Genomic DNA, 12,698 nt, shown 5'->3' on the forward strand with positions numbered 1-12,698 from the left:
ACACTAATCGCCTCATGCCCTACTTTACTAAGTTTTCACGCCCACGCAATGGTAAAATCAGGCCCAGAGTCTTTGAATATTTTTAAGGCAGAGGTAGATAGATTCCACATTACCAGAAGGATGTGGAAGCTTTGCAGTGTCCCAGGATGTTGCCTGGTCTTGGGTGTTGGCGAGGAGGGGTTGAACAAACTAGGATTCTTTTCACTGGAAAGACAGAGGCTGAGGGGAGACCTGTTAGAGGTCAACAAAATTGAGGGGCATTGACAGGGTAGATAGTCAAAGGCTTTTTCCCAGGGTGGAAGTGTCAATTACAAGGGGGCATATGTTCCAGGTGAGAGGGGGAAAGTTTAAGGGAGATGTGAGAGGGAAGTTTTTCACGCAGAGAGTGGTGGTGCTACCAGTGGTGGTGGAGGAAGCAGGCACATTAGCAATATTCAAGAGGCATCTGGATAGGTACATGAATAGGGAGGGAATGGAGGGATATGGACTGAGTAAGGGCAGAAGGTTTTTTAGTTTGGATACGACATCACGATTGGCACAGGCTTGGAGTGCCAAGGGGTCCTGGTCTGAAGTGTTCAAGTCAGGTGACCCTGACCTATACAAGAAAGCCAGGTACGATCTAAGGAGATCTATCAAAGATGCCAAAAGACAGTACCGGACCAAGCTAGAGTCCCAGGCTAGTCGCACCGACCCCTGCTGACTATGGCAAGGTCTGCAAGACATAACAGGCCAGAGGATGAAGGCATGTAAAATTGCCGGCTCCAACGCACCTTTCCCTGATGAGCTCAATGCATTCTATTCTGTTTTGAGCAAGAGGTCAGCAAGAGCCTGCCCTCCACCCTGGAAGCCCTGGATGAACTTGTATCTGGGGTCACCATTGCAGATTTCAGAGCAGCCGCCTTGAAGGTCAACCCAGCAGAAAGCAGCTGGCCCGGATGGAGTACCCGAACGAGCACACAGATCCTGTGTGCATCAGCTGGTGGAGGTATTCGCAGACATTTTCAATCTCTCTTTACAACAATGAGGTCCCTATCTGCTGCAAGAGGACGACCATCATCCCAGTACCAAAGAAAGGTCAAGCTGCCTGCCTCAATGACTATCGTCCGCTGGCACCAACATCCATCATTATGAAGTGCTTCAAAAGTTTAGTCATGGCACGAATCAATTCCAGCCTCCCAGACTGCCTGGATCCACTACAGTTTGCCTACCGCCGCAACAGGTCCATAGCAAACGCCATCTCCCTGGCCTTGCACTCAACCCTGGAACACCTAGATAACAAGGACACAAATGTTAGACTCCTATTTGTTGACTACAGCACAGCCTTCAACACTATTATTCCTACGAAACGCATATCCAAACTCCGTGGCCTGGGCCTCAGCTCTGGTCGCACAGTGGTTAGCACTGCTGCTTCACAGCGCCAGGGACCTGGGTTCGATTCCCGGCTTGGATCACTGTCTGCGTGGAGTTTGCACGTTCTCCCCGTGTTGGTGTGGGTTTCTCCCGGGAGGTCCAGTTTCCTCCCACATGCTGAAAGACATGCTGGTTAGATGCAATGACCCAAACAGGTGCCGGACTGTAGTGACTAGGGGAATTTCACAGTAACTTCATTGCGGTGTTAATGAACCCTTACGACTAATAAATAACCTTTGCTTTACTTTTCCTCTGTGACAGGATCCTGAACTTCCTAACTCACAGACCACAGTCAGTAACAATAGGCAACAACACCTCCTCCACGATCATCCTCAACACCGGTGCCCCACAAGGCTGTGTTCTCAGCCCCCCACTATACACCTTATACACCTATGACTGTGTGACCACATTCCCCTCCAACTTGATTTCAAGTTTGCTGACGACACCACCGTAGTGGGTCGGATCTCCAACAATGACGGGACAGAGTACAGGAATGAGATGGAGAATCTGGTGAACTGGTGCGGCAACAATAATCTCTCCCTCAATGTCAACCAAACAAAGGAGATTGTCATCGACTTCAGGAAGCGTAGTGGAGAACATGCCCCTAGCTACATCAATGGGGACAAAGTAGAAATGGTCGAAAGCTTCAAGTTTGCAGGCGTTCAGATCACCAACAACCTGTCCTGGTCCCCCCGTGCTGACACTAGTTAAGAAAGCCCACCACCGCCTCTACGTTCTCAGAAGACTAAGGAAATTCAGCATGTCAGCTACAAGGCTCACCAACTTTTACAGATGCACCATAGAAAGCATTCTTTCAGGATGTGTCACAGCTTGGTATGGCTCCTGCTCGGCCCAAGACCGCAAGAAAGTATAAAAGGTCGTGAAAGTAGCCCAATCCATCACGCAAACTAGCCTCCCATCCTTTGACTCTGTCTACACTTCTTGCTGCCTCTGAAAAGCAGCTCGCATAATTAAGGACCCCACGCACCCTGGATATACTCTCTCCCACCTTCTTCCGTCGGGAAAAGATACAAAAATCAGAGGTCATGTACCAACCGACTCAAGAAAAGCTTCTTCACTGCTGCCATTAGACTTTTGAATGGACCTACCTTGCATTAAGTTGATCTTTCTTGACACCCTAGCTATGACAGTAATACTACATTCTGCATTCTCTTGTTTCCTTCTCTATGAACGGTATGCTTTGTCTGTATAGCGTGCAAGAAATAATACTTTTCACTGTATGCTAATACATGTGACAATAATAAATCAAATCAAAAAATCTTTGTTCTCTCTCATGGGCCAAAAAAGGGAGCAAAATTGAAATGGGAGAGCATAATATCTTCATCCCCTGAGCCTTATGGAAGAGAGAGAGTGAGTTCCTGGTATCGTTTGGCCAGCTTTGACAGCCCTGGCTGAGAGCAATCAAGATGTGGTATTTTGCTGTCTTATACTCCTTCTCGACTCCCACCTTTACCTTAGACCTTGCCATGTGGTATGTAGTGCAAGATGCAGATAGTCTGATCATCTTTGTTTTCTTCATCACTTTAAATCACCACCTTCTGATTTCATATTTTCTGAAATCCCCAAGAACTGCTTGCCTGGCTAGCACAATACATGCAGGAGGACAAGAGGAAGTGGCTGAGACCTCTGGAAGAAGGACCATCACTTAATTCAATAACCTCAGCCACAAACTCTGATAATAGCACACTGCATACCTCAGAGGCTAGTCTAGTATTGGGATCTATGCATGGGGGACTCACTGGACAACGGGTCGTGATCAGGTCAGGGGGAAAGGATAGATGACAGATCACTGGAGGGCTGGCTTTTAGATGATTCTTCTACAGGGGACACTGATGAGGAACTCCAGGAGCTTAAATACAGGAGAATGTTACATTCCTGACAACCAGTTGGTGAAGCAGCAGACTCGAAGCCAATATTCAAGTCCCAGACAAAATCTCAGAACCCCATTCCTAGCATGACTGTGGGTGTACCTACACCAGATGGACTGCAGTAATTAAAGAAGGCACAATTCTGAAGGGTAATTAGGAATGGGTGACAAATGCTGGTCTTGTAAATAATGTTCATGTCCCATGAAATAAGTGCGCACGAGATTATTTATTTATAATGGGATGGTTATATCAGATGGACAGAATCCCTTTTTAAAATGAATTCTCTGAAGGTGGGCCTTGCTGGCAAAACTCACATTTATTACCCATCCCTAGTTAGACATGAGAAGGTTAGGGGTGGGCCTTCTTCATGAATGGCTGTAGCCTGTGTGGCAAGTATAACTCCCGTGATACTGTTGCTTATTTCTTATTCAAGCATAGTGAATTATATTTTTTTGCAAATTGCCAAAGATTTCTTTCTACACTGAACGTGGTTTGTTGGTGCCAATTATTTTTACTTTCTCATTTATGTTCTTACCCTTAGGAGGGGGACACTCCGCAATAATCCATTTTCAATGATGGGGGATCCTAGCACATCAGTGCAACAATCTTCAGCCAGAAGTGCCAAGTGGATGATCCATCTCAGCCTCCTCTGGATGGCTCCAGTATCATAGATGCCAGTTTTCAACAGATTTGATTCATTCCTGGGATTTATTTATTTATTCATTGCCCATCACTAATTGCCCCCCCATTTGATAGTCAACCACATTCCTGTGGGTCTGGAGTCACATGGAGGCAGACTTCTTTCCCTAAAGGTCATTGGTGAACCAGATGGGTTTTTATGACAATCGACAATCATTTCTGCATCTTTCCTTAAATTCTCTCCTATGTACTCCATGAATAGTATGTTTTGTCTGTATAGTGCACAAGAAACAATGCTTTTCACTCTATACCAATACATGTGACAATAAATCTTTTAAAATTCCAGGTTTTTACTGAATTCAAATTTAACCATCTGCCATGGTGGGATTCAAATCAAGGTCCCCAGAGCATTTCCCTGGATCTCTGGATTCTAGTTGAGTAACATATCACTATGCTACTGCCTCCCCTAATATCAAGGAATGGCGGAAGGCACCAGTTACTGCAAGGGCTATTGGTCATGACAGTTTTCTGGCAATTGTACTGAAGACTTGTGCTCCAGAACTTGCTGCGCCCCTAGCCAAGCTGTTCCAGTACAGCTACAACAGTGACATCTACCTGGCAATGTGGAAAACTTCTCAGGTATTTCAATTCACAAAAAGCAGGACGAATCCAACCTGACGAATTACTATTCAATCTGTCGACTCTGGATCATCAGTAAAGTGATGAAAGGGGTCATTGACAGTGTGACTAAGTGGCACTTACTCAGCAATAACCCGCTCACTGATGTTCAGTTTGGGTTCCACCAGGGTCACTCAGCTCCTGACCTCATTACGGCCTTTGCCCAAACATGGACAAAAGATCTGATTTCAAGATGTGAGATGAGAAAGACATCAAGGGAGTACTGACCAAGTGTGGTATCGAGCAGCTTTGGCAAAACTGGAGTCAATAGGAATCGGGGCGAAAATTCTCCACTGGTTGGAATCATACCAAGCACAGAGGAAGATAGTTGTACCTATTGGAGGTCAATCATCTCAATCCCTGGACCTCACTGCAGGGGTTCCTCAGATAGTGTCCTAGGCCCAACCATTTTCAGCTGCTGCATTGATGACGTTCTCTCCATCATACAGTGAGAAATGAGCATGTTCGCTGATGATTGCACAAAGTTCAGCACTATTTGCTACTCAGGTACTGAAGCAGTCCCTGCCCATATGTAACAAGACCTGGATAATATTCAAGCTTAGGCTGATGAGTGACGAGGAACATTCATGTCACTCAAGTGCCAGGCAATGGCCATCCGACATTAGAGAGAATTCAACTGGCTTCCCTTGACATTCAATGGCCTTGCCATTGCTGAATCCTCCCACTATCAACATCCTGGCGATTACCGTTGACCAGAAGCTGAACGGAAGTAGCCATATCAATACTGTGGCAGCAAGAGAAGGTTAGAGGCTGGGAATTCTGTGGAGAATAGCTCACCTCCTGACTCCTCAAAGCCTGTCCACATTTTAAAAGGCACACGTCAGGAATGTATTGCAATACTCTCCACTTGCCTGGATGAGTGTGACTCCAACAACAATCAAGAAGCTCAACTACTAAGCAGCCCACTTGATTGATACCCCATTCACTACCGTCAGCGTCCAATCTGACCACTGACACACAGTGGCAAGAATGTGTATCATCCACAAGATGTACTTCAGCAACGCACCGATACTCCTTCGACAACACCTTCCAAACCCATGAGCTCTACCACCTAGAAGGACAAGGCTGGCAGCTGCATGGGAACACCACCATCTGGAAGATCCCCTCTATGCCAGTCACCATCCTGACTTAGAACTATATCGTCATCCCTTCACTCTCCTGGGTGATTATCCTGGAACTCCCTCTCTAACAGCATTGTTGGCGTACCTACACCAGATGAACTGCAGCAGTTTAAGATGGTAGCCCGCCATCACCTTCTAAAGGGCAATTAGGAATGGGCAATAAAAATGCTGGCCTTGCTTGTGGCCCCTACATCCCACAAAAGAAAGAAAAATCCTGAGTCCACCTGCCTGTAATTCCACCCAAACCTCAGTTATATAGCACAATTTGTAACTTTAATTGTTTCATCTTCTTGGTCTTGCTACATGTCAACAAATAGTCTAATCATAAATTAAATTACATACAGATGATGCATTTTTGTTTAACCAGAACTATTATGCAAGGTTTGTGAATTTTTGCTGTTATTTACTTTGGCATTTTAAAACTGGTTAAAAATTATGTAAGTAAGCACCGATTTATATGGTTTGCAATTCATAATGTTTTTTAAAGAGAATCACAGACATTTTCATCCAAGCACTAGTTTTGTGTTTCCTGAGAATTTTTCAAATGAATGCTTTAATATGGCAGTATTTTTTAATGATAATATGGACAATTTAACTACAAAAATATTACTGGTGGCTGATGACATCAAAATACATAACATCACATCCATTAGTTCTTTTTGATATTGGCTTTTTTTTGTGGGGATCTTAATATTACAAAAAAATCAGCAATTTCTTTTCACACAGCCTGTTTCATTGGTTATACATGAATGAAATATCAAACTGCAGGCAATATAAAACTTCAGGCAGTTACCCAGTGGAGAATCTGTTCATCTCATCAACCAGGCAGAAGCACCACAGATTCTGATATACAACCTATCATTGACAGTAAAGTTGGAATTGCTCAAATCTACCAGCTCAGTGGGAGTGACCTACCAACCTGACCTACACTACAAATGTGATAAAAATACATTAGCAGTAATAAAGGATGTCGAATGGAGGCCAGAGTTAAACTTCAAAGATAGCTACACTTAACGGAGTCTGAGCTATTTATTTTTAATGAAAAAAGTCATTAGATTCTAAAATGCTTTTCTTTCCTAAACCGCATTAAAACTATTACCCCCAAGAGCGGCACAGTGGTTAACACTGCTGCCTCATAGTGCCAGAGACCCGGGTTCGATTCTGGCCTCGGGTGACAGTCTGTGTGGAGTTTGCACGTTCTCCCTGTGTCTGCGTGGGTTTCCTCCGGGTGCTCTGGTTTCCTCCCACAGTCCAAAAATGCGAGGTTAGGTGGATTGGCCATGCTGAACTTCCCCTTGAAGTCCAAAGATGTGTAGGTAAGGTGGATTGGCAATCTTGTGACTTCATTCCTTCTGTAAATAACTGGGATTTCAGATTTCTTTCTTTAAAAACATTACTGGTCTCAATTGAAATCGTAACACTATGTTCATGTCAGCTTTGTATTTCTAATGAAAATGTTCCAGAACTGACAGTGGCACAGTGCTGCCTCGCAGGGGCCCAGGTTCGATTCCCAGCTTGGGTCATTGTCTGTGCAGAGTCTGCATGCTCCCCCCCCCGTTTCTGCAGTTTCCTCCGGGTGCTCCGGTTTTCTCTCAAGGCCTGAAAAACATGCTGGTTATGTGCATTGGCCATGCTACATTCTCGCTCAATGTATCCGAACAGGTGCCGGAGTGTGGCAACTAGGGGATTTTCACAGTAACTTCATTGCAGTGTTAATGTAAGCCTATTTGTGACACTAATAAATAAACTTTAAACTTTACTAGGGGCCAGCATTTGCTGGTTCACTGTCTTATAATAGGTTGTAGAATGCTCAATTTCACCTAACTTCACTAACCTGTATATTTTGCTATCATCATAATACTCAAGACAAATTGATTTGTGAGTGCTGCAACATGACATTATTTTTATCACTGAATGTTGTGTTTACATCTATTTTCAATGTTCTGATTCAAACGAATGTTAAGTAAAAGGCAATGCACATTGAACACATTGAGAACACTTTTATACTTAAGACTTTTTCCCCACATTTTTGTCTTGTAACCATTGTTCAATTTCTATCAGTAGACTGAGTCCTATAGGAATTGAATTTTCATTTTTCTATGAATGGTTTATAGTTTAGTGTGTCCAAGTTTAAGCAATTCTAATCTAATTGAAGTATATTGATCACTAGTGGAAACAATGAATGATCACCGTGTTCTATCTTTTTCAAAGATAAAAAGTACTTTGCCACTGTATTAATGTGTAAGGGTTAACGCTACTTATTCAAATACATCAAAAACAAAATGCAGAAAAGCGGGCCAAGGCATAAAAACAGCACAATACTTTCAAAAGCAAGCAAACTGAAACTGGAGTCCACAAGGTGCTACTACACTTCTGTCTTTTAAAGTGTTGTACAAGCAACAAGTTATTTGAATTAACAAGTCAGATTTGCCTCTCTGTAAACTTTAAAGATGCAGTGTTGGACATGGACGGTGCAAATCCTTTCACCCACATAATTTGGGTCATTTGTCAGTAGATGGGAAGAATTCACCATAATCAGAATATGCTGTCTTTTCTGGTACTTATAGCTGTAACACATGTTCTCACAGTAAGTGAATTCAGTTGTATTTATCTCAATCCTCTGACATACATCAACATTCAAATTAGCACTTTTTGACTACAAAACACAAATCAAATTAATTTTAACTGTCCCCAAATAATTATTCAATTGGTGTATTTATTCAGTTGCATAAAACATTTACCATTGCATGACAGCTTCAAACTGGTGTTAGTAATTCACAAAGTAGCTTTAAGAGATAACTTTCATGTTTCAGAGTAGTTCACAACCAATAAATTTGTTTTAAAGAGCGGTCACCATTCTACAGGAAACTTGCCAGCCAATTACACACAATAGAGTCTCATAATCAGCAATGAGATAAATGTCAACTTAACCTATTTTGGTGACTTGGATTAACATCTAAACTGTCGCTCTTCACAGATGATAAATTGACATAAAATTTATCGTCAAAAAAGTGGTATAATTTAGATGATTTGTTAAAATGTACGTGGCTTCAAAACGAAATGCAGAAAGCATACGGGCATGTGCAATTGACAAGAATGTCCCTTTTACATTATTTCAATTAAAAAAAAATCCTTACTATGCAAAAGTTTCAAAGTGGAAGTGGTTTGAGATGAGCTCATCAAGGAAAATTAATGGACTTGATTATTAAAGTTCATTAATTGTCTGAACATGAATTTCTTGAAAAAAAAGCACTCGTTCATTATCTTTTCAAATATGACTAAAGGCAAAACATAATTAGAAAAGTGCAGTTTAATTCATTTCTTTATTTTTGCAATTTAAAACCACTGTTATTAGCTTAATGAGATGCTCTTTCGGAACATGTTTAACATGGCATGAAACAGCTCCTCAGGTGGTTTTCTCCCCTTCTTTCTGGATACTCAGTCTCTCTCTCACACACACACACGCAGCAAAAGTGAAAGCAGTAGAATTTTTGCCATTACATTTTAAATTTGCCTTCATTTAAATGTCATTACCTTGTTACTGTAATAGCTCTCCATCAATTACTGATGGTGCAAAAAGATCATGATGATTGTCTCGTAGTAATATAAACCAGTGTCAGCTTCCAAGATCTAGGTCAATTAACCCATTATTCTATCCCGCATAAAATTTACTAAATCATCTTGAAACTTTTATCTAAGGCATGGAGGTAGAAGTAGAGCATGAAATAATATCCTACACTTGCTAATATTATGACTGGACACAGTCTAAATTCCCTCCCCCCCACCCAGGGCATCAGCCTAACCTCCAGTATCCATTCTATCTGCCGTTGCTAATTCTTTCTCAGCAATGGTACAAGCACAACAACATAAGAACTAGGAGCAGGAGTAGGCAATTCAGTCCCTTCAGCCTGCTTTGCCAATCAATATGATCATGGCTAATCTTGCCTCATCCTCAATTCCACTTTTCTACCCGTTCTCCATAACCCTTCAATCCATTACTAATTAAAAATCTGTCTATCTCCTCCTCAAATTTACTCAATGTCCTGGCATCCACCACACTCTGAGGTAGAGAAATCCACAGATTAATGACCCTTTGAGGGAAGTAATTTCTCCTCACCTCTGTTTTAAATCAGCTACCCCTTATCCTAAAACTATGACCTCTCATTCTAGATTACTCAACAAGAGGAAGCATCCTGGCCGGAACTCTACCACCTTGCCTGCCTCGGAATTGATGCAGGCGAGGGTTCGACAACAGAAATCTCCATTGACTTTGGGTGGGAATTTCTGGTCTCACCGAGTGATGTCGTAAAATCCCACCCGCGGTCTACATCTACTTTAACAGTCCCCTTTCTTATTTTATATACTTCAATAATACCTCCCCTTATTCTTCTAACCTCTGGAGCGTACAGGACTAAATTCCATCAAATCTCTGGAATCAATCTAGTGAACCTCCTCTGAATTGCCTCCAATGGAACTAGATCCCTAGATCCCTCCTCAAGTAAGGGGACCAAAATCATGCACAAACTCCAGGTGCAGCCTCACTAATGCCTTGTGCAGTTGCAACATAACTTCCCTACTTTTATACTTTATTCCTTTAGCAATAAACACCAAAATTCTATTTGCTTTCCTTACTACCTTCTGTACCTGCATACTAGTTTTCTGTGATTCATGCATGAGGACACCCAGCACCCTCTGCACTGAAGCATTCAGAAGTTTCTCTCCATTTAGATAATAAGCTGCTTTTCTATTTTTCTGACCAAAACAAATAACCTCACACTTATCCACCTTAAACTCAATCTGCCACATTTTGGCCCACTCACCTAAGCTATCCATGTCCATTTGTAAATTGCTTTTTTCTTCATTGCAACTCACTATCTTACTTATTTTAGTGTCATCTGCAAATTTGGTTGTAGTACCTCTATGCCTGTGTCCAAATCATTAATATAAATAGTTGGGGCCCAAGGACCAAACCCTGTGACATGCCACTACTTACTTCTTACTAACCAGAAAAAGACACATTTATTTAGGGTGGCACAGTGGTTAGCACTCCTGCCTCACAGTGCTCGGGACCCTGGTTCAATACCGGCCTCAGGTGACTGTCTTTGTGGTGTTTGCACATTCTCCCTGCGTCTGTGTGGGTTTCCTCTGGGTGTTCCAGTTTCCTCCCACTCCCCAAAGATATGCGGGTTAGGCATACTAAATTGGCCCTTAGTGTCAGGGAGCTCAGCAGGGTAAATACCTGGGGTAACGTAGATAGGGCCTGGGTGGAATTGTTGTCAGTACAGGCACGGTGGGCAATTGGCCTCCTTCTGCACTGTAGGGATTTTATGATTCTATGATCTCAACTCTCTGCTTTCTGTTGCTTAGCCATTTAAAATAGATGACACAGAATGTTAGCTGGTGTGCTGGATATGGTTACTAGTTAACACCACTTTAATACTGATGGTACTAATGAATTGAGGTGGCATTTCATCTTTACCATCTGGGTATCAGTCATAGAGTCATAGATGTTTACAGCATGGAAACAGGCCCTTTGGCCCAACTTGTCCATGCGCCTTTTTGTTAAACCACTAAGCTAGTCTCAATTGCCTGCATTTGGCCCATGTCCCTCTATACCCATGTAACTGTCTAATTGCCTTTTAAAAGACAAAGCTTGCCTGGATGGACTGCAGCAAAGGAAATCTGATGATGAGAATCTCATCATATTATCAAAATCCATCTAATTTTCCTTTTATAGGAATTGAGCTCACATTTCTTGCCTACAAAATCTAGGAGATAGCTTGAGGGCAGGCATTATACTCTTTAATGACATCCAATGATCTGATTTTAGCTCTGTGGTGATCTCTAAGGGACAAGCAGCAGAGGGGCATTAATAGGAGGAGGCAAGTAGGAGAATTTAACCTCACAAGGTGAGGACCCAGCTATGGGATGGGCGGATCACGAAACCTGAAAACCTATATATCTTGGGTTCACTGTGGGATTGGCTGATGATGAGTTGAAAGAGTCTTTCGCCGAATATGGGTGTAAGGCAAATGTATCTCCATAGATCAGAAGGCCAACCTGCATGTCCATCAGATCAGAAGTGAGGTCACTTGAGGTCATGGTAATAAAATGACTGCAAGAGCTTCTGAAAGCTACATAACCATGATAATACAATTATTAGAAGAGATTGAGAGAGTTAAGTGCATTTTACTGGCTTTGTGTTGTTATTCTCATGTCACTTTGATGTACTATGATTAAGTGAAGAAATACATGCAATGTAGGGATCAAACGTAGAATTAACGTAAGAGTTTCAGAATGCTTTCAGAAGCTCTTGCAAACAAATGGTCTAGTTGGACCAATGAGCAGCACAGGCTTGGAGGGCCGAAGGGCCTGTTTTCCTGTGCTGTACTGTTCTTTGTTCTTTGTTTGTTCGTTGTGACTGAACCATTGTGCTGCATTCACTTGTAATGGACTAGTGAAATGGTCTCTCAATAGAGACCTGATCCTGCATTGTTACAACTGTATGTGTGTGTATTCTAGTTTACAAGGTGACAAAATGAATGATAACAAGAAAGTAGTCTAACACCTTCCACTACTCTCAACCAGACCTCTCTGAAAGATTGCAGAAAAGACAGAATGTGGAGAGCAGCAATAAAAAACATGGTGAGTGGCATGATGGCACAGTGGTTAGCACTGTTGCCTCACAGTGCCAGGGACCTGGGTCACTGTCTATGTGGAGTTTGCACATTCTCCCTGTGTCTGTGTGGGTTTCTACCTGGTGCTCCAGTTTTCTCCTACAGTCCAAAGATGTGTGGGTTAGGTTGATTGGCCATGCTAAATTGACCCTAGTGTCAGGGGATTAGCAGGGTAAAGATGTGGGGTTACGGGAATAGGGCCTGGGTGGGATTGTGGTCGGTGCAGACTCGATGGGCCAAATGGCTTCCTTCTGCACTGTAGG

This window comes from Mustelus asterias, chromosome 9 (genome assembly GCF_964213995.1).
Source record: "Mustelus asterias chromosome 9, sMusAst1.hap1.1, whole genome shotgun sequence".
Taxonomy (NCBI): Eukaryota; Metazoa; Chordata; class Chondrichthyes; order Carcharhiniformes; family Triakidae; genus Mustelus; species Mustelus asterias.